Source organism: Hakea prostrata, chromosome 6 (assembly GCF_041222555.1).
Source record: "Hakea prostrata isolate BN-2017 chromosome 6, UWA_Hpros_2, whole genome shotgun sequence".
Taxonomy (NCBI): Eukaryota; Viridiplantae; Streptophyta; class Magnoliopsida; order Proteales; family Proteaceae; genus Hakea; species Hakea prostrata.
This window is the reverse complement of record NC_142605.1, coordinates 2,408,562-2,430,132: the sequence shown is the minus strand read 5'-3', so window position 1 is coordinate 2,430,132 and position 21,571 is coordinate 2,408,562. Positions and strand designations below refer to the sequence as shown.

The 21,571-nt window shown below is 41.1% G+C and overlaps 1 long non-coding RNA gene across 1 annotated transcript; it reads left to right on the top strand.

Moving 5' to 3' along the window:
- Nucleotides 1-1,435: 1,435 nt before the first annotated feature.
- LOC149012102 (uncharacterized) lies at nt 1,436-3,461 on the top strand. The gene is made up of 3 exons (XR_016173886.1): nt 1,436-1,535; nt 2,432-2,589; nt 3,388-3,461. It is a non-coding gene; the product is annotated as an uncharacterized LOC149012102 (long non-coding RNA).
- The last annotated feature ends 18,110 nt before the right edge of the window (nt 3,462-21,571 follow it).

The following is a 21,571-nucleotide window of genomic DNA, read 5'->3' as shown; positions in this document are numbered from 1 at the left end:
ATTAGGGTCATTAATGGGTTGGAGAAAATGGCTAGTTACATTGAAATTGTGCATGGAAGTGGGGTAAAGGAGGGAAAAAGCTTCTATATTCTCTCTTGACAGCTGTTGGGGGTAATGGGAATGATTGTTCTGGAGGGTTGGGAATGATGTATTAGACTATTAGTTGAGTTCGCATCCTGAGAGAAAGGGGTGTACCTGTAGGGTTGTCTATTTGTCTTCCTGGAGAATTGTTGGAGCTGAACTATTGGGATAGCATATTCACCTGAACTATTCTCATCTAGTTTATGGATACTAGATGATGAAACCCCGCCACATTCTGCTCTTAATCATGGCTCTTAATTAATCTCATTTGGAGACTTCCAGAACCCGTTTACCCTTCTGGGAAAGCAGTAGAATAGATTGTTGAGTTTGAAATTTAAAATTACTAGCGTAACCTCCTCTATATATTAAAAAAAAAAAAAAGATTTTAAACAGCTTCAACCATGTATGAATCAGGGGAACAGGAACAAGGAAGGACCTCCGAGTAGTTTTCCATCAATGCTGCTTATTTGAAAATTTACAACTAAGACGTTTCTTTTTTGATAAATTATTCTTTTTTCTTGCAGGAAAGATATCAAGTGGATGTTTTGGGTAAGAAATGGGTATATGTCAAAATGGGGCTGCAATGGAAGGCCTTTAAAAGGGAAGATTTAAAGGCTCGTGTGCATCATATTCTCCTTACTCATTTTTGTTAGGTTTACAGTTTGGATTTTTGATTGCTGCTGCAACTGATCAGTCCTTGGCTGCATCATCATCATCTTCAATTTTTGTTTCTAAGATTTCTAGTCTCTGAAGTTGCTAAAGAGGACCAATCACCTTTGCTGAATTTATTGTAACCTTGTCAATCCCCTTAAACTACACAGCACAACCACACAGGTTTACTACACAGCACTTGTGCGTTTGTTTTTCACTCAGGTTCTCTCTATGATATTAAGAGCTAAAGTTTTTTCATGTGTTAAGGTTTGTTTGTTTACATGAAGGTTTCCATTAGAATACTTTGGTTTGTTTGTTTTCATGTATTATTAGTCTTTTCTGATTCTAGATTCCAAAGATTTTGTTTTCATAATGGGAAATTCGAGTGGTGGGGAAAAGGGCCTTTATATGGAAACATGATTTTATTTTATTAGGATTTTGTAAATTTTATATCATCACTTAAAACTGTATTTGGTTCAAGGAAGTAGTGAAGTCACTATAGAAACGCTAAGGTTAAATTCTTCTTGGGACTTCCCTTTGTTCTTTCAATTTCTGACTTTTTCTTTCTCCTTCTATATTTTCAGGTCCGGTTGTTCAACAGGCCCTCGATCAGCTTTACATTTGGGATCATGGTCAGGTTGTTCTTTCAATTTCTGACTTTTTGCATTCACTATTACAAGAACTAACCATGACCCACCTCGTCCTTGTACTGTTCTTTTGGCCTTGAACCCAGTGAGAAAAGAAGAGAAAGTTTCAATAATACTCACAGTGGAAAACGAGGGAGAGAATATGACAGCAAACCAGTAACTCTCTCTTTCTTTCCTTTTCAATAATGCATTTGTTTTGTGCACCCCATAAAGATCCAATCTTTCTCCATTTTAAGAGCTGAAAATGTTGTTGGGCTTCAAAATTTATTTCGTCATGTACTTCAGTTTCAGATCTTCCATTGACTTTTCGATCCAATAAACCATCTCTGGTCTAGCTCTCTTATGTTGAGTGTATGTAGTTTTGGTTCCAAGTTTTTGATTCTCAAGTATGAAACACAAAGAAGAGCTGTCATGGATTTCTAAGTCTCTCAATTTGATCTTCCGGTGGAAGAGGGAAGGTAGTTTCAAATTTGATTTCTAAGTCTGCACGATATCTAACAATGTCAGAATATAAATCATGATCAGATATGCAGATGGTTCTTCTTGATAAAATTCTTATTCTTGTCTTCAAGAACTAGAATTGATTAGTCAGAGCAGCAACTGTAGTATTACATGTTTTTATATAAACAATCCTTTCTGTTGCTTTTTGTCCTAATAACCCATTTTCCCTGTTACATGCTTATCATGAGTTGGCACTACCAGAAAATGAACGAGACATCTCAGTAAGTAGTGGAGTACTTCTGGAGACAAAGCTTTTTGAAGAGCTTTGTCTTCAGTTGTTAAAATTTGATTTGTAAACTTTCTTTATTCTGTTACTGTATTCAGCAATTAGATTGTGGAAAACTAGGACAGTAGACAACTCAAACACTCTTTACACCTATTGTGACAAATTTCTCTTATCAGTTTCCTTATCTCTTTCTTTGGTCATGTCAATTGGAGAGAATTTGAAGTAAGAAGAAATTCCATTGTTTGTTCTCCATATTTTTAGCTGTCAAACTTGTGGACCCCTGATGTGGTAATTTGAATTATTAAAATGTTGTAATTGAATGTAGTGGCTTTTCTCAAACAAGGTGTCGGCATAAGCCGGGTACAGAAGACATTATGTTGCACAAAACTTGGTTCCTGCTACTTTGAAGCAACAACCGGTTGGAGGGCTTCCTGTTTCAACCTCACATTCTGTGATTCCCGCTTCTGGTTCAATTGATCCAAGGTAATAACTTATTTCTTATTTGTTAATTTTTTTTATCTCAGATTACCTTCCATTTTGAATGCTGAACTGAGTCAACTAATTTGTCTGGAAGTTGCTACCCAAGAATTATTGTTCTTGTGGAACTTTTTGGAGATATAATATTCACGTGAAGAATCTTGCGTTCTTTTCCTTTTTTGTTCTTCTTCTTGTGGGTTTTCCTTATTTGTTTTGATGTTTATGTTAAACAAATTAATCTTTCGAGATTCGCTGCTTCTTTTTTCTGGTTTATTATTTATTATTATTATGTCTTTATATCCATTTTGATCCTCGTGTATAATGGTGTTCCCAAGGATCTGATCACCTGTATCCCATCTAAAAATCCTTTTTTGTAATATCAGAGCAACCCAAACTATTATTTCAGTACAAAGAGTGGTCTACAAGTTACAGAGTACTTAGGTATTTTGTTCAGTAAGAATTTCCGAAGAGAATGTAATGAATATCATAGGCTTCTTTCTGTTTACGGATAGCTGTAGATCAGTAAAATTGCTCATTAACATATAATTTGCTAAGGGCAAGTATGTAAATCGATGGCAGAAAAGCCGCATTTGTTTTGTGCCTCTGTCTAATTGATTGATTTAATCTGTAATGAAAAATTGGATTTGGAAAACCATTCGAACCCTTATGGTGTTGGTTTATCTTATTTGTTCTGTTGATAGGGATTCTAAGTGTGCAATACAAAATTTTGCCTCTTTGGTCCCCAACTCCCTTTTCTCGTTTTAAAATGTCCGAGCTAAATCATATACAACCATTCTATTGCAGATGGATTATGGCCTGATTACAATGATGGAGCGTGGCAATCATGCTTCAGCCGATCTAGTTTTGATATGAAAGAGGTGCTCTTACACTCTTTTGTTCACTCTTTTTGTTCTTATTTCCCATTCATTGTGTTGCTGGATGGTTGAGTTGGTCAGGCTTTTAATACTTATGAGTGATTCTTATAAGTGACTCAAATAGGGCTGATTGGAAGTCAAAATCCATCTAGTCAATCCCACTTATTTGGGACAGGGCTTGTTGTGCTTCTTGTTGATGATGATGATGAGAAATTAGTTTGAGTATTGAAGTCTAGTTTGTGTGTTAGAATCTAGTTTGTTTTGTTTTTCTTTATATAATTGAACCTACCCAATGTTGGAAAGGAGGTTTTAAATTACAAAGTAATTTTGGGTTACTGACTTGAGTGTGTGCTTCATGATTCTGTCCCTCTCCTGCAATTCCAATGCTCTATCTCAAAGTTTCCTCTCTTCTTTATCCAGTCTTCCATGGTAATGTAGTAATCGTTAGGATGTTCCTCATTGATCTTATTCTTGTCCCTGCTTAATATCCTGATGGCTGGCTGTGGTAGTTTCTGTTATAACATAATCACCTAAGCTTTAATTTTGTTTCTGATTTATGCTAAGTGTTTGGTTCTGCTGTCAATATAATCTTACAAAGAGTTGAAGCATTCCCTCAAATGTTATTATCAAAGAAGCCTATGAGAGACAGCTTAATTTTTTTTCCAAAAGAAGAAAGGCAATCTAACTTGGGATCTTCTGATTGTCAAAGTCACATGTTAAATATAATTCTGATGATGACATATAGCATTGATTAAGAATAGTTGTAAGTTATGATTGAAGATAGTAATGGTTGGCAAAGGACGTTTTCTTTTTACAGGGAACTTCCAAAGGAGAAGTAGCAACTAGATTTGACATTTGGAGACTTCCATTAAAATTCTCTGAAAATGATGACTAAAGGCCAAGGCCGGCTGGTTTCCAGGTTTGTTGGTTGATCTAACAGCAAGAACATGATGGCTTATCATGGAGAAATGAAAATATTTGCCTCTCCACCACTTGAGATTGCTACAGTTATGGTTTGATTGTTAATATATCTGCATTATCTTAACAAATCTAAAGTTATATTCCTGGTGTTTGACTAACTACAGAAAAGTATTAGACTTTCATAATTCAAAACCCATTCACCAAACAAAAGTGGGAGTTGAACATTACAAGGGTTGACTCAGATTACATTGGTTTAAGTCAACCAAGACATGCTATGAGTTTTGCTACCTCTATGGTCCTCTCTCGTTAATTTAAAAACTCCTAAACTGGAAGCTCTTGATGGGGCTTAATTAACAATATTTAAATGTAGAAGAATACAAAATTAAAAGTGACATTTGACAAATGCAAGTTCTCGCGTGGAGATGTGATCGATCCAAGAAACACAAGCTACAGACAAGGGTTGGGGTTTGAAGTGGTGGAAAGGGAGACATGGTTATGAATTTGGAGACAAGGGTTCAAGAAAGGCTGGTGAGGTGGGCTTAATCAAGGAGAGGTGCTGCTGCTTGTGCAGAAACAGAGGACGAAGGGGATTATCTATGATTGATGAGGGAGAGGGGCTGGAGTTTCAGAATCAGGAAGGGAAGGTGATAGGGTGAATTGCGACTAGGTTGGGGTTGATTTAGGTGAGAAGGAAAGGGATGGGGAATGGCTTGGGATTAAGATATGGCCTTGGGATTCCACACAATAGATGGAATGATCTGGACTGGATGTTTGAATGACCTAATTGTGCAGTGGGATGGAAATGGAAATAGGTTGCAAGATTTCCAACACCACTTATCTCCTGTTCAGTGCTTTTGTACTTTTGGATCACGGATATGGGTGGGCTATGCGAGTGGCACCATTCAACTGCTGGATCTTGAGGGCAAGCTACTTGGAGGATGGATTGCCCACAACGGTCCTGTTATAAAAATAGCGGTTGGGGCTGGTTATGCCTTTACATTGGCTAACCATGGTGGTATTCGTGGCTGGAGCATTAAATCTCCGGGTCCACTTGACAATATATTACGATCAGAATTGGTTAGCAGAGAACTGCAATACAGAAAGCTAGAAAATGTCAAATTACTGATAGGTACTTGGAATGTTGGACAAGGAAGAGCCTCTCCTGAGTCACTTATGTCTTGGTTAGGTTCTGCAGCAACATCCATTGGCATCGTAGTTGTTGGGTTGCAGGAAGTTGAAATGGGAGCTGGCTTCCTTGTGATGTCTGCCGCCAAAGAAACTGTGAAGTTCTTTGGCTTTCTTTAATAACTAATTTTCTGTGGGCCATCTTATGCTATTATTTTCAAGGAAACTGACTACAGTGCTGTTGTTCAAGAGATGAATTGTAGAAGTAGCGCAGCTGGCAGTGTCATGTGTTTGCATCTTGAATTGTTTAACAGTGCTGTTTGCTCTTGTCTGCAGAAATAATGCTGCTGAAGCCACAGAGTGCAAGTCTGATTGTTAAGTGTTAGCTCATCATTTGAGTCTGTTTGATTTTCTGTCAGTGTTGTGTTAACCTGATCCTAATGTTGCATAATTTGCTCATTTTGGCTTATCATGATGCTGTATTGTTTTTAGTAGCCTTGTGTTGTCAATTGCTTTCTAATATTAATTTGTTTGTTTATTGCTGAGAGTGGCTGCTTAGCCTTGCAGAGAGAGTGAAGACAAGAGTGGTTAGACAAGATCTAGCTGTTGATGCTGTTGCAGCCTTGAAATGTGATTGGATTATTCCTTTTTGTGTCGTTCTTCTTCTCTTGTTGGTGTTTAGATTAACATGTAACATCAAGTAGAGTACTACATGTAGTTTTTGTTGACTTGATTAATATGTATCGTATTTATTTTTCTTAAATTGTGTTCTTTAAATACTATTAGTTTTTTTGAATTTTCTCTATATTCATGTATTTGTACTGACTTTCAGGAATAAATGTAATATAATAGCAAATATAGGGTTTTTTTTTTTAAAAAAAAATTAACGTAATTGGTGGCGGTAAACCAAAAACCGCCACTAATGGGTAGGAAATCACAAGGGGATCCACATTAATATAATACTGAATTTGAACACTATTGGTGGCGGTTTTTATAAAACTGCCACTGAATAAAAGATAATTTATGGCGGTTACACAAAGAATCGCCACTAAATGGAAAATAATTTGTGTCCTTACCGACACTAAAAAACGATATAATTAGTGGCGGTTTTTTAGTTACCGCCACTAGATATACTTAATTCATTTGTGTATATCCAATTAGGGGCGGTATTTTCCGCCGGCATATTCATATTATTAGTGGCGGTTTTATAAAACCGCCACTAATTGCATGTTACACGTGCGGTAGCGCATTCCGTGGCGGATTTGTGGCGGTTTATAAAACCGCCACGAATCAAATAGTGGCGGTTTTTTCACTTTTAGTGGCGGAAAAACCGCCACGAAAACCAATTTTTTTGTAGTGTTTGGTATTGATTGGTTGACTACCCATAATGTTGTAATTCTTTGTTCTTCAAAGAGAATTCAATTTCAGATTAGTGGAGGTTCAATTTTTGAATTCCAAGGAGAGAAAGGAAGAATTGGTAAGAAGACATTGTCTGCACTGATCCAAGTCTATGCATTAGTAGAAGGGATGCCATTTGAAGGAAAGGTTAAGGAAGGAAAGAAAGTAGAAGAAGTCAGGATTGTATGTGACTTCGTTGATGTCTTTCCAAAAGATCTACCAGGAGTGCCACCTGATAGAGAAGTGGAATTTTCAATTGATCTAATCCCTGGTACTGACCCAGTATCTAAGGCTCCATATAGAATGGCTCCTACCAAGTTGGAAGAGTTGCAGAAGCAGTTGAAAGATCTCTTAGATAAAAGTTTCATTCAACCTAGTGTATCACCTTGGGGTGCCCTGGTCTTTAAGATGGTAGTATTCGTTTGTGCATTGATTACTATGAGTTGAACAAGCTGACCATCAAGAATAGATACCCGCTGCCCAGAATTGATGATCTCTTTGATCAGTTGAAGGGTGCAGCAGTGTTCTTGAAGATTGATTTGAGGTCTGGATATCACCAATTGAAAGTGAAGTCAAGTGTTATTTTCAAGACGGCATTTAGAACAAGGTATGGGCACTATGAATTTTGAGTCATGCCTTTCGGTTTAACTAATGCTCCTACTGTGTTCATGGACCTCATGAACCGGGTATTTCATGATATACTTGATAAATTTGTGATAGTTTTCATCAATGACATCTTGATTTACTCGAAGAATGAAGAAGAGCATGCAAGACATCTAGATTCACTTTGCAAAGACTGCGAGAAAAGAAGCTCTATGCTAAGTTTAGCAAGTGTGATTTCTGGCTCAAGAGAGTAGTATTCCTCGGCCATGTGGTTTCAGCTGAAGGTATTTGTGTTGATCCCAAAAAGGTACAAGCAGTTGCTGATTGGGAAATACCAAAGACTGTAACGGAAATAAGAAGTTTCCTTGGTTTGGCAGGCTACTACAGAAGTTTTATCGAGAATTTTTCTAGGTTGGCTGCTCCCATGACTAAGCTGATGAGAAAGGAAGAGAAGTTTGTTTGGTCTGACGCGTGTGTGAAGAATTTCCAAGAATTGAAGGATAGATTGACAAGTGCCCCGGTTTTAACCATACTTGATAACTCCGGCAGTTTGACAGTCTACACTGATGCGTTAAAGATTGGTTTGGGTTGCATGCTGATGCAACATGGTAAGGTCATAGCCTATGCTTCTCGGCAACTGAAAGATTATGAGCGGAATTACCCCACTCACAATTTAGAGCTTGTCTGTCACGTCCTCCCAGCCGGTACCCTATCTGGCATACCCGAGAGTGTGATCCACAGCCCGAAGATCAGGTATCGAGTGATCAACCTCCCACATAAACAATAACATAATCATGAACAATCATAATAAAAGTGCGGAAGATAAACCATAGATCCAATAAGGAAAGAATGAATCATATATAAATCAGAATAATAGATATAATCAGAGTGTCAAACAGATAAGTAAAGTGAGGCAAAAATCCCACTCTACAACCAGCGGAAAAGTAGCTCTAAAAGATAATAAACTAGACAAAATCTAATCCCAGTAGCAAGTACATTGGGTAACTAAATTGTTCTCCACTTTATAGACAACATCCTTATAAGTGTAAATCTCATAAATGGCACAAGGACGCTTCCACTCAATGGTCGGACTAAGCATCGTACGGAGCATAACCACTCGCGGAATCTTCGATGTAATTGTGGTAACCGCAATCACCTTCCCGGAGATATGCCTCTTCGCCTTGCGCTTCTTCATGGGAACCGTCATAGTATTCGGTACTGCAGGATAGTCTAACAAACATTGTACAATAAAGGAATGAGTTTCAAAGAAACTCGGTAAGGCGATTAAAATCCATAATAACATAAATGGCGGGATTCCAGAACAAACATAAATGCAATATGATATGAGACAAGCAATGAATGAATGAATCTAACTCTATGTATGCTGGTCTCTATTGGCAGACACGCTTTAAGTCATAGCACCGTACTTCTTTAGGAAGGTCCGCTCACATCCTCAACCATTTAAGATATCTTGGATTCTCTCACGGATCATTTCACCGGTCTTGAGCAGCCGATTGGTAATGGGTCCTTCATCCCTCGGGACAAACCATGGCGGGGGTTAAGTCAACACACTCTCTCACAACCATTTGGTATAAGTACTGGCGCATGTCGGGGGTAAAACCTAGCCAAATGCAAGTCTTCTACTTAGTTACATCAAGTCGGATCCGGATATCGTCCATTCCTCGTCCCCGACGATCCTTTCCGGTATCCTTCACACTAGAGTCCTCATAGTCCCCGACTACGGACTCATCAACCCTATTGATCATCCACATATGGTAAACGGGAAGCTCTCACGTCCTCTCACGGGTTGGTTACCGGTCTTAAGCGCCCGTGAGCCCAAGTCTAACCATATGCAACCCTACCAATAAATGGCCCCCACAATGTGATTCCTGTCCTCTCACGGGTTGGTTACCGGTCTTGAGCGCCCATGAATCCCCATTGCTACCACGGGTCATTCGGTCTCAATACCCCTCCGATTAGGGTCGACATAACAGGACATCCTAGCCAAACACTACTAGACAATCCTAGATATGTCATCCAACAGTTTAGGAAGGTGTCCAGAGGGCATCTTCGGAAACATCCCATAATATTCCCGTAGTAGTCCAAGGACAGAAGTGTCAAAACGACACCTCTCCTTTCCAAACCATACTTAAGCATAAACATGCATCAATTCATATCATCACATATATGGTAACTTCATATATGGAAAGAAATCAATAATTACAATCACTTGTATATAATTGGTAAGTAAATCATACATGAATTAATTTAATATGAATAAGCAATGCTACTGTAATCAAAGTTATACAACAGTAGTATATCATTGTAAGAATCTAATTTAGGAAACATATCAATGATATTCAAATATAGAAACTAGATTCATGCTATCTATGTAATTAAGGAAATAACCATCCTTACCTTTTATAACTCGCAAAAGAATCCTAAGAAGTCAAGTAAGATCTTGGCAAACTTGAGAAGAAGGTCCTAAACAAGTATATACAACATATTAGGAAAGATCCCTAACAGAAAAGATACCAAAACATCCAACACAAACCAATTATGGAGTTGCTGAACTCATTGGTCGAGTGGATTGGTCGACTAATCAGTCGACCAATGCAGACAGTAGCCTAAAAAAACAGAGTTTTAAGATATGAAATCCGAATTTGGTGGTTCAAAAGGGTACTAATCAAGGGGTAAACTACATCAGTAGTATTCTAACATATAGGGGACCTCAAAACACTAATCAAATCAAGACATCAAGATCCAAATTAGGAAACAAAAAGTTATCATAATTAGATCAACCATGGATCTTGATGAATTCGAAATAGAAATCAAAGACAAGAACAATAGGAGGATGGATCATTGCTTCAGGTAAAGGTATCATGAAAACATACTTAGATCTTCAAGGAAATAGGCCTAGAAGCATAAATCTAAATAAGGAAATAAAACCTACCATATATGTAACTACCATGATTCATGAAGAACACATAGTATGGTAGAAGAGAAACAACTAGAGATTGATAGATCATGGATTATGAAAAGAAAACACAGCAATTAACTACTAACATGATCAATATTGAAGATCCAAGGAGATCAGAATTCAAATCAGAAGTTTAACAAGATTAGATCATGGTTTGATCATGATTCCTTCAAAAGCTTGCAATGATCATGGTTAAGATCATTGTTCTAGCCTCTAATCCTTAGGATGATCATGAGAACAAGTCCAGAGATGTTTGCAACAGAGAATGCAGCATCTCCTCAACTGTCTCAACTCAAAAAGGAAAGAAAATACTAAGATGGAGGAGAAGAAGAGAGAGTAGACATACCTTTTGATGCAAAAGGAAGAGTTTCGACGAAGATCCGTCAAGAAAATCACCAAGGATGCAAGGGAGATGACTTGCAGAGGTCTTTGGTTCGTTCCAAAGAGTTTGGAGGCAGCAAATACGAAGTGGACTCGAGATTGGACTTAAATAGAGCAAGAAAAACCTAATTGCCAAAGACAGCACTCATTGGTCGAGTGGATTGGTCGACGGCCCGATCGACCAATCGGTCGACCAATGCTTGACAGAAATCCAAAACAGGGAATTGAAGGCCCAGATCAAATCCAATCCTAAAGGGGTTTTGCACACAAGTCAAGTGACTTACCTAATAGGTAGAAATGCCTTCAAACCAAGATAGAGAGCACTCCAAGTCCATCTACTAATCCGGTCTTCATCAAGATTCAGTTTCCATAAATAGAACTTCATCATCAACTTTCATGGATTCAAAGCCAAACACCAAGTCCTCTACTGGGATGGCCCAAAGCTGACTTCTTACTTTACTTCGGGTCATCGGACCTACAAATAACAAGGTTCCCGGGTCAAGGTTAGGGCTGGGTTTTACATTGTCGCTGTTGTCTTCGCTTTGAAGATTTGGAGACATTACCTCTATGGTGAGAAAATTTCTATTTTCACGAATCATAAAAGTTTGAAGTACTTCTTTACCCAAAAGGAGTTAAATATGAGACAAAGACGATGGTTGAAATTGGTCTCTGATTATGACTGTGACATTCAGTATCACCATGGTAAGGCGAATGTGGTTGTTGATTCTTAGCAGGAAAAGTCAAAAGAAAGTACTGGACTTGAATGCACTGAGTCAACCTCTGTTGTCTTCAATTTCAAATTTTGGTTTGGAAGTTGTCCTTGAAGGTTCAGAAGTTGTTTTGTCTGCTATGACAGCAAGATCCACCCTTAGTGACAGAATTGTTGCTCTGCAAGGTTCTGATCAAGAATCTAAGGAAAAGATTGAGAAGATTTCTTCGAGTCCTAATTTAGACCCTTCGTGATATAAATAGTGAGTATTAGAACCCACCCACCCACCCCCCCCCACCCCCCCCCCCCCCCCCCCCCCGAGCGGAACACCCCCCCCCCCCCACCCCCACCCCCCCACACAAGAAGAAAAAAAAAAAAAAAAAAAAACCCCACCCCCCCCCCCCCCCCCCCCCACACCCAGAAAAAAGGAAACCCCCCAAAAAAGCGCACCCCAAGAGCCGGCTGGGGAAAAAAAATTAAAGGGGGAAAAAAACCGAAAACCCTAAAGTTTTCTCCGGAGTCCTCTACTAGCCAAAACAAGTAGAAGTCTATTGCTCAACGGATCTCACGGATAAGATCCAACGACTACCCGAAGAAGGCTCAAGTGCATCCAACGAAGGAGATTCGAAGGTACACTCTATATAAACCTCACTACCATACAAGGTGAGGGGATCAAAAAAGAATACTATCTGAGACTCAGGTTCAGATACATACTGATAGACCTAAACTATCAGCGATCTGCTATCTAGATCACCTTTCCCAGTTCTTCATTCCTTAGCTCTGCGCTTCTAGCAGAGCCGTTTGTGATTAAGTTCATCAACTGACTTAGCCTTCGGAGGTGGACTCCCGACCCCAGCGGTCGGGCCACATCTGACGCTTTCGTTTTGCAGGACATCACCCGGAGATCCAAGGGCTGAGCAGATTTTGGACGCATCAATTGGCGCCGTCTGTGGGAAACGACTTGAAAAGCCATGGTGACTAGATCAGCAGCCGCTGCACAACGCAATTCCGGTGTTCAGATCCCTGGAGTGAATAATCCAGATATTCCCCAGGAAAGCCAAAATCTTATCGAGGTGGATGGTGGCCAGGGAGGACGTAATCCCCCTCCTGATACAATCCAAGATCAATTGGATCAGGTAAAGATTCAACTCTTGGAGGTGAGCCAAGCACTCCGCATGCTCACCAGACGAGTGGTTTTACCACAAGAGCCTGATCAGCGCGATTCAGGGAGACGTGCATTGCCACGTGACCAGAGACTGGCTGAAGACCGGAATATTGATCAGAATTTCCGTGAAGGAGACCGAGGACTTCGGAGGATCGATGATCAACCGAGGCGAGACGATCGGTTCGACAGACCGCAAGAGAGTACAACTGATTCAAACATAAGGTTGGATACAGGGGTAAGAACTCACTCACTCACTGTCAGAAGAACCGTTCGTGATGATCGAGCAGTTCACGACGAGAGGAATGCTCGGGAAGGACGGGCTGTTCTTGATGATCGAGTAGCACGGGATGATCGTGTTAATCGAGGTCGTGATCATATTGCTGAAGATCACCCGACCCAGATTGGTCAAGAATTGGCCAACATCAATGAGAAATTAGGGCAGTTGGCTATGGGAAGAATAACTGAGGATATTTACTCAGTCATTCGGAAGACTCCCTTTGCTGAGCCAATTGCGGGATATCGGTTTCCCCATAACTTCCGTTTGCCTACCTTCTCAACATTCGATGGCTCCGGAGATCCAACAGCTCACATCGGCTATTACCAACAGACCATGGCAGTTTCAGGTAATTCTGATGAAATTTTATGCAGGGTTTTTGGTTCATCTCTAACTGGAGCAGCACAAAAGTGGTTTTCTAACCTCCCCTCTGGAAGGATCGTAAACTTTGATGAATTGGCGTGCCAATTCATAGGGCGATTCCAGAGTGGGATACAGGTCAAGAAAACGGAAGAAACCTTGTTTACTGTCAAACAATCAAAGAGCGAATCGATCAGAGAGTTTCTGAAAAGATTCAACAAAGTGACGATGGAGATAGAAAATTTGGATGAACAAGTAGCCAGAACTGCTCTATTCATGGGACTCACTAATCGGAAACTCCTGGAGTTATTACTACAGGATATGCCTGCGACTTATGTTGAGTTGGTACAGAGATGCCAGAAGCAGGCTGAAGTCATGGAGATTCTAGATGCGCGCCAAGGAGATAATAAAGTCTCCAATAAGGAACAAAAGGCTCTGAGCAGAAGCAGAAGCCAAAGAAAAATGTTCGCGATCGGGTTGGAAAATCCCAGCCTTGGCGCCAAAGGTCCCCCGGTAAAAGTGAGTACACTCCATTGAATGCTCCTCGGGCTGATATTTTGAATATCCTCAAAAGAAAAAATATTTTAAAGTGGCCGCCTAAAATTCTTTTGAAACCCGGAGAGCAGCAGGATCGGGAAAAGTATTGCCGATTCCACAAGGACTATGGTCATTATACTAATGACTGTCGTCATCTGAAGGCAGATATTGAGAGATTGATATCTCAGGGACATCTGTCCAGTTTTGTTAGCAGGAGAAGGGAGGAGCCACGTGAGCCACGTGCGGTTGCTCCAAAAAGGGATCGTTCGGTTAGTTCGGAACGATCAAGAGAGGCCCCAAAGTCTAAGAAAGGCAAGGAGGTGATTGAAGCTACTTGGTCACCGATCCTTACCATCTTCGGAGGACCAGAGCCCGAATCACTCCGGAGTCTGAAAACAAAATCCAAATTTGTTGGAACCGGAGAGACGCAGAAGCGAAAGAAGCTGAATGGTGAAGATTCTATCACCTTTAGCGAGGAAGACGAAAGAGATGTTTGTTTACCTCATGATGATGCTATAGTCATCAAGGTAGAGATTGCACGTCGGGAAGTGCATAGAGTTTTGATTGATACAGGGTCTGCAGCTGACCTAATTTCCTACGAAATGTATCAAAAATTGAAGGTGGATCAGGACTTGATGAAGCCTTCATCCACACATCTATATGGCTTTGCAGGGTCATCTGCAGTGGCGGAAGGATTGGTTCAGTTGGATTTATCCATTGGAAGTTTTCCTAAGGAAACAACTGTCCGAATCAATTTTTTGGTGGTTCGGGAACTACCAGCCTATAATATGATCCTCGGGCGACCATCTTTATCCAAGATAGGTGCTATTGTTTCAACAAAACACCTGAAGATAAAATTCCCGACTGATATGGGAATTGGTCAAGTCTCCTCTGACCAGAAGATCTCTCGGCAGTGTTATGTTGCCTATTTAAAAGACAAGGAGGGCCCGAGGAAGGTAACTGCCCTCCCCATAGAAGTTCGAGATGATCGGGAAGAGGCAGAGATGCAAAGACCCGAACCAGTGGAGAAGCTGGAGCAAATCCAGCTGTGTACCGAGGATGAGAAAAAGATTACTTATATCGGGTCTGAACAGCTGGAAGAGTTTAAAGATGAGTTGAAGTTATTTCTTCAACAGAATAAAGATGTATTCGTATGGTCTGCTGAGGACATGCCCGGAATCGATCGGGCCATTGCAGAGCACAAACTCTGGATAGACCCTAAGGCGAAACCAGTGATACAGAAAAGAAGAAATTTCTCCATTGAAAAGTATGAAGCCGTTCGAAGCGAAATTGAAAAACTTAAGAATTCTGGTTTCATAGAACCAATTGAGTGCCCAACTTGGTTGGCCAACGTGGTAATGGTAAAAAAGGCGAATGGGAAGTGGAGGATGTGTACAGACTACACAGATCTAAACAAAACTTGCCCAAAAGATTGCTACCCGTTGCCTCGGATTGACCTCTTGATAGATGCGACTGCAGGATATGAAACTTTAAGTTTCATGGATGCCTACTCAGGGTATAATCAGATCCTTATGAATAAGGAGGATGAAAAGTATACGGCTTTCATGACTGATTGTGAGAGCTATTATTACAAGGTCATGCCTTTTGGCTTGAAGAATGCAGGAGCAACATATCAAAGGGCCGTCAACAAGATTTTCAAAGAGCTAATAGGAAAGAATGTTGAAACTTATGTTGACGACATGTTAGTGAAAAGCTTTACAAAAGCAAATCATATTGCAGATTTGACTGAGGTTTTCTCAGTACTGTGGAAACATCAAATGAAGCTAAACCCAGAAAAATGTGCCTTTAGAGTCTCCTCGGGCAAATTTTTGGGTTTCATGGTATCACAGAGGGGAATTGAGGCTAATCCTGCCAAAATTCAAGCTCTGATTGATATGGAGGCTCCCAAAACCGTTCGGGACGTACAGTGTTTAACAGGGAGAGTTGCTGCTTTAAATCGATTTATCTCCAAGTCTAGAGAAAAATGTTTGCCCTTCTTCAAGGCACTTAAAGACCTGAAGGGCAGTAAGGAAGCAAAGTGGACTGAAGTGTGCCAGAAAGCTTTCGAGGAATTAAAAGAAGCACTTGGACAACCACCGATCCTGTCCAGACCAGAGAAGGGGGAAATATTACAGCTATATCTAGCGACGTCCCTTTCGGCGGTCAATGCAGTACTTGTTCGGGAAAAAGATAAAAAACAGTGGCCGATTTACTATGTAAGCCACGTGTTGCTAGATGCGGAGACGAGATATTCGCAGATTGAGAAGCAGGCTCTGGCTCTCATGATGGCCGCCAGGAAGCTAAGGCCATATTTTCAGGCTCATCCAATTAAGGTATTTACAACTTTTCCTCTTAGTAAAGTTCTTAACAAACTTGATTTGTCTGGAAGGATGGTGTCCTGGTCGGTTGAGCTCAGCGAGTTCCAAGTGAGCTTTAAGCCCAGAACTACAATCAAGGCTCAGGCATTAGCCGACTTTGTAGTAGAAACTACTGCACCAGTGGAACCCACCATTGAGGATCCCATTATACCAACCACTTGGGAGGTATATGTGGATGGTTCGAGTAATAAAGATGGAGCAGGAGCTGGAATTCTATTGAAAAGTCCAGCAGGATTTATTATTCGATATGCTTTGAGATTCGCATTTGATGCAAGTAATAACGAAGCAGAATATGAGGCTCTGATAGCAGGACTTCGGTTGTCAAAAGCATTATCTATTGCCGATGTTACTATTTATAGTGACTCTCAGCTTATAGTCAACCAAGTCCAGGGGGAGTATGGCATTAAAGAACCACGCTTGCAAAAATATCGGGAGATAGTGCAGGCATTTCAAAACCAATTTCGGAATTTGAAGATATCTCATATTTCGAGGAATGAAAATTCAGTGGCAGATGAGCTATCCCGACTAGCCAATGCCAAGGAAAAGAATGTAGACCCTTCTGTCTACATTGAAGAGATAACTTTTCCAAGTTATCATGAGAAAGAAATTTCTTACATTGAAGCAGAATGTTGCTGGATGGATCCAATAATCGAGTATCTAAGGGATGACAAATTACCCGAGGATCCAGTAGAGGCAAGGTTGATCAAGATTAGATCAGCTAGATTTGTCATTCAGAATGGGAGACTATACAAAAGATCTTATGCTGGACCCCTTATGAGATGTATAAGCCCCGAAGGAGCAAAATCAGCTTTGGCTGAGGTTCATGAAGGAATTTGTGGAGCTCACATGGGTGGCCGAGCCCTGGCCCACAAAATTCTAAGACTTGGGTTATATTGGCCTAAGGTCCAAGAGGCTGCTATGGAGTACGTTCGTCGATGTGGTAACTGTCAAATTCATGCTACGGTATTGAAGCGCCCGGCGGAAACTATGACTTCAATTCTAAATCCCATTCCCTTTGCAATGTGGGGAATTGATATCATGGGCAAATTCACCAAGGCATCAGGCGGACGGGAATATCTGATAGTAGCAATTTGATTACTTCACAAAATGGGTAGAAGCCAGTGCACTGGCGGCAATTACTGAGAAAAAAGTGGAGAAATTTGTACTTGAATCAATCATATATCGCTTTGGGATTCCAAAGATTATTGTCATTGACCATGGTACTCAGTTCGACTGTCCACAATTTGAGCAATTCTGTGGAACATATATGATCGAGCATCGTATGTCCTCAGTGGCATACCCCCAAAGCAATGGACAGGTAGAGGTTACTAACCAAACGCTACTGGAAGGAATAAAGAGAAGACTCGAAGCTGACAAAGCTTCTTGGGTCGAAGAACTTCATAATGTATTGTGGGCTTACAGAACTACGGTTCGAACACCCACAGGAGAAACTCCATTCAGGTTGGCATATGGATCCGAAGCATTGGCACCAGTGGAGATAATGGCAGGGACGTTACGGGATCGTGAGTTCTAGGAAAAAGCAAATGAACAAGGACTGCTTGATAGTCTTGATTTGTTGGACGAAGTTCGGGCAAACGCAATAGCACGAACTCAACATTATCAAAGAAGGATAGCGTCTCATTATAATACTCGAGTGAAGAATCGTCGGTACTTAGCCGGAGATTTGGTGTTGAGAAACACCCTAGCTTCCGACCCGCGTCACCAAAGAAAATTGGACCCTTCCTGGGAAGGACCTTATATGGTTGTGAAACCGGTTGGTTCAGGAGTTTACAGGCTGAAGAACATCAATACCCAGAAAGAGTTGGATCGTTCGTGGAATGCTATGCATCTCAAAAAGTTTTATCCTTGAGGATGATTTCAATTTTGTTCACGATGTAATCATTTTCAACTCAATCAATGCAATTTTTGGCTTTCAACAAACTATCTTTTGATTGGGGGGCATCATACACCACATTCAAGAACAAGATCCAACTATAAGGCATCGGATGAAAATTCATGTGGGTCCTTCAACACTTATGGAAATTTTTCGAACTTTCTTAAGTCGAGGCATCGGATGAAAATCCGAGTGAGTTCCTTTTGCAAGGCGTCGGTTTGAAACCCGAGTGAGTTCCTTCGAGACTTATTGAATTTTTGAATTATCCTTAAGTAAAGGCATCGGTTTAAAACCCGAGTGAGTTCCTTGTCAGACTTATTGTATTTCTCCGGAAATCCTTAAGTAAAGGCATCGGTTTAAAACCCGAGTGAGTTCCTTCTCGGACTTATTGTATTTCTCCGGAAATCCTTAAGTAAAGGCATCGGTTTAAAACCCGAGTGAGTTCCTTCTCAGACTTATTGTATTTCTCCGGAAATCCTTAAGTAAAGGCATCGGTTTAAAACCCGAGTGAGTTCCTTCTCAAACTTATTGTATTCCCCCGAAATCCTTAAGTAAAGGCAATGTTTCAAACAACTAAGACCTAATGCAACGGCGATTCAAGTGGCTAGCAAAGTTCAAAGATAAAGTAATTTCTTATTTCTTCAAAAGATCCAAAGAGGCCAGTATCAAAACAATTACAAGAACTGGATACAATCTTCGATCAAAGAAGAAAGTCATCATAGGTGACTGTTAACAAGTTATACAAGATCGACGTGACTTTGCTAGAACAAACATATGAGTCAACCATTGGTGGGGATTCAAGGAAAAGAAGAGAAGAAATGAGGATTACAAAAATATTTCGGTATGTATAAAATCCTCCGCAATTTCATACTCTTTGTCCAGCTTGTCCAGGAGAAGTATGGTCCTCGACCAAACTCGCACTCAGTACAAGCTCGTCATAATTGACTTCTTCCAGGGGAGAATAAACAGGAGAATCTTCCAGACATTGCATAATATCTGGATCGGAAGGTGGAGGATCAATCTTGTCCTTGGTCCAGTCGGGAGGAGGAATACCCAGGTCGGTAAATACTTCAGGATGGCAAACAGCACTGTAGGGAGTCGTATCAAAATGAGGATCCTTCCTTAATATTGATTCCCATACTTCGTTCTCACCATCCCGGTACGCTTGCAAGTTATAAGCATTCAGCATATCAACAAAAGGCTTGTAAATACTTGAAGACGCAGGCTCTGCGAACATCAGTTGGAAGGGATTCGGGCAAAGGAACGATAGCTTGCCTTTTAGGTAACGTTTCAGATCCTTTGGCTCCTGACTTTCCAACTGTTCGTTCCAGTCGCCGGATCTTCTCCCTGGCATCATCCAAGTCTGACCAAAGACGACCAATCATCGAATTTTTTTCTCCTGCCACCTCCCAAGCTAGATTCCGAAGGCGAGCAATCTCAACATCTTTAGCTTCAGAGATTTCCCGAAGCCTAGAAACTTCATTGCTCAATCTCTGAGCCTAGAAACTGCTTCCACTTGGTTGTGGAAGTTACCAGCAAGACTCCTGCAAACAACTTCCGAGTTAGCAAGGAGCGAGAAAAGTAATTTTTCAGAATCAAAGGATAATGAAGAAAGACTTACATCACCAGTGACTTCGTAAAGACTTCATCCGGAAGTTTGGAAAGAAGCTGCGCTCTCGAAGTCATTCGAGCAGCGGTACACCATTCCAACGCTCTGTCAAACTCGTTTGACACCAATTCAGGCGAAGGATGAGAAGGATGAGCTATACCAAGAGAAGGATGAGCTTCATCACTTGTCACCCGACGGGGCTTCCTAGTGGAAAAATCCTCCAACTCGAAAGGAGAGGAGGAGGATGCCAAACAAGCACTAGAGTTAGAAATAGGAGCAGCACCTGCTGGGACCACACCTTCATCGAGACGCCAACATAGTTGCCTCGGATGCCCGAAGAGTCTCCTTCGGGGGTGCACCAACGGGCTCACCAGCGGGAGCGCCGGCAGCACCATCGGCAACGGAGTGATCAAGATCTTCCTGGGAAAGACGAGCGATCACTTCGGGCAAAGGAGGCGCGTAGGGACGGCATCAACGAAGCTGCGGGAATCGACTTGAAGATTCACCGGCAGCGATCGCCTTACGCTTGGAGGATTCACTAGCTGAAACCACCGCACTGGCCCCAACCACCACCGAAGGAACGATTTTCTTGCAAGATTTTGCTGCGATAAAGTTCGGGTTGATCTTGGGAGCCACTATGCAAAAAAAAAAAAAAACAAGCCGTATCGATACGAAATAAACGACAACAACAGGGGGAAACCCTAGTTTTCTATAACTTCAGACAAAACAACAAACTAAACCCCAAGTATGACTACTGTGCAATTTACTCAGGGGGGAAAGAGATGAGTAATCAAAAAACTCACTTGTTCAGAAGTTGATAGAGCTGTTGTTTGGAGTACGAGGAATACGGAAGCAGGCCGAAGGACGAAAGGTCGCTTTAACACTTTAGCAAATCTAACTTGCAGAAGTCAGGATAGATGGAGAGTACCCACGAAGGCTTTAAATAGCCTCAGGTATTAAGACGACGGTTGAAGGCTAAGGACAACCGACGACTTAGATTGAAATGACGCTTTGAAATCCGCAGAAAGCAAGATCAACGGTCGGAGGGATGCCACATGGAAACATGTGGAAGCGAGCACCTGATGCAGAGATACCTCCAATCGTCGCACCACCATTAAAATAATGGATGTATTTCCGATTCATTGGAAACAGTGAATGGTATACAAAGGCGGAAAACATTTGAACTTCGCAGAAGGGAAACGTGCGGACTTTACAATAAATGAAGTAGTGGGGAAGATTAATGCATCTTCCCGAAACGCATCTTCACAATTTTTCTACAAGATTATTATTCGGCGAGGAATGAAAAGTTAAGTGATAAGTTTTATCATTAGTACTTTGATATTCAAGGCAAGATTTCGGCAGGAGACGGGGAAATATAAACGCCAACATGAGAAAGAAATGTCTATTCATTAAATAGAGGGTAAATTTGTACAACAAGATAACTCCCTAAGTCTTTTCTTCATTGTTGCCCGAGGGACCCTGGTCGGGAGGACTTTTCTAAGGATCATGAGAAGAGCCTTCCTCAAGAACGGCATCGGCTGAGTCCTCTACAGCAACAACTTGAGACTCGGCTTGTGATTTCTCCTCTGGAAGTGCCGGCTCGTCAGTCAGGTATGCCTCATATTGAGGGTCAGCTGGAAAAGGATCATCTTCTTCCCGAGCCCGGTCCGGAGATCCATACCAACTTTCCCGAAGACCTCTTTGTGGCACACCTCACGAAAAGGAGCAGTGTCAAAGGCAGGGATCGATCCAAGGATTCGCTCCCAAACGTCGTTCTGC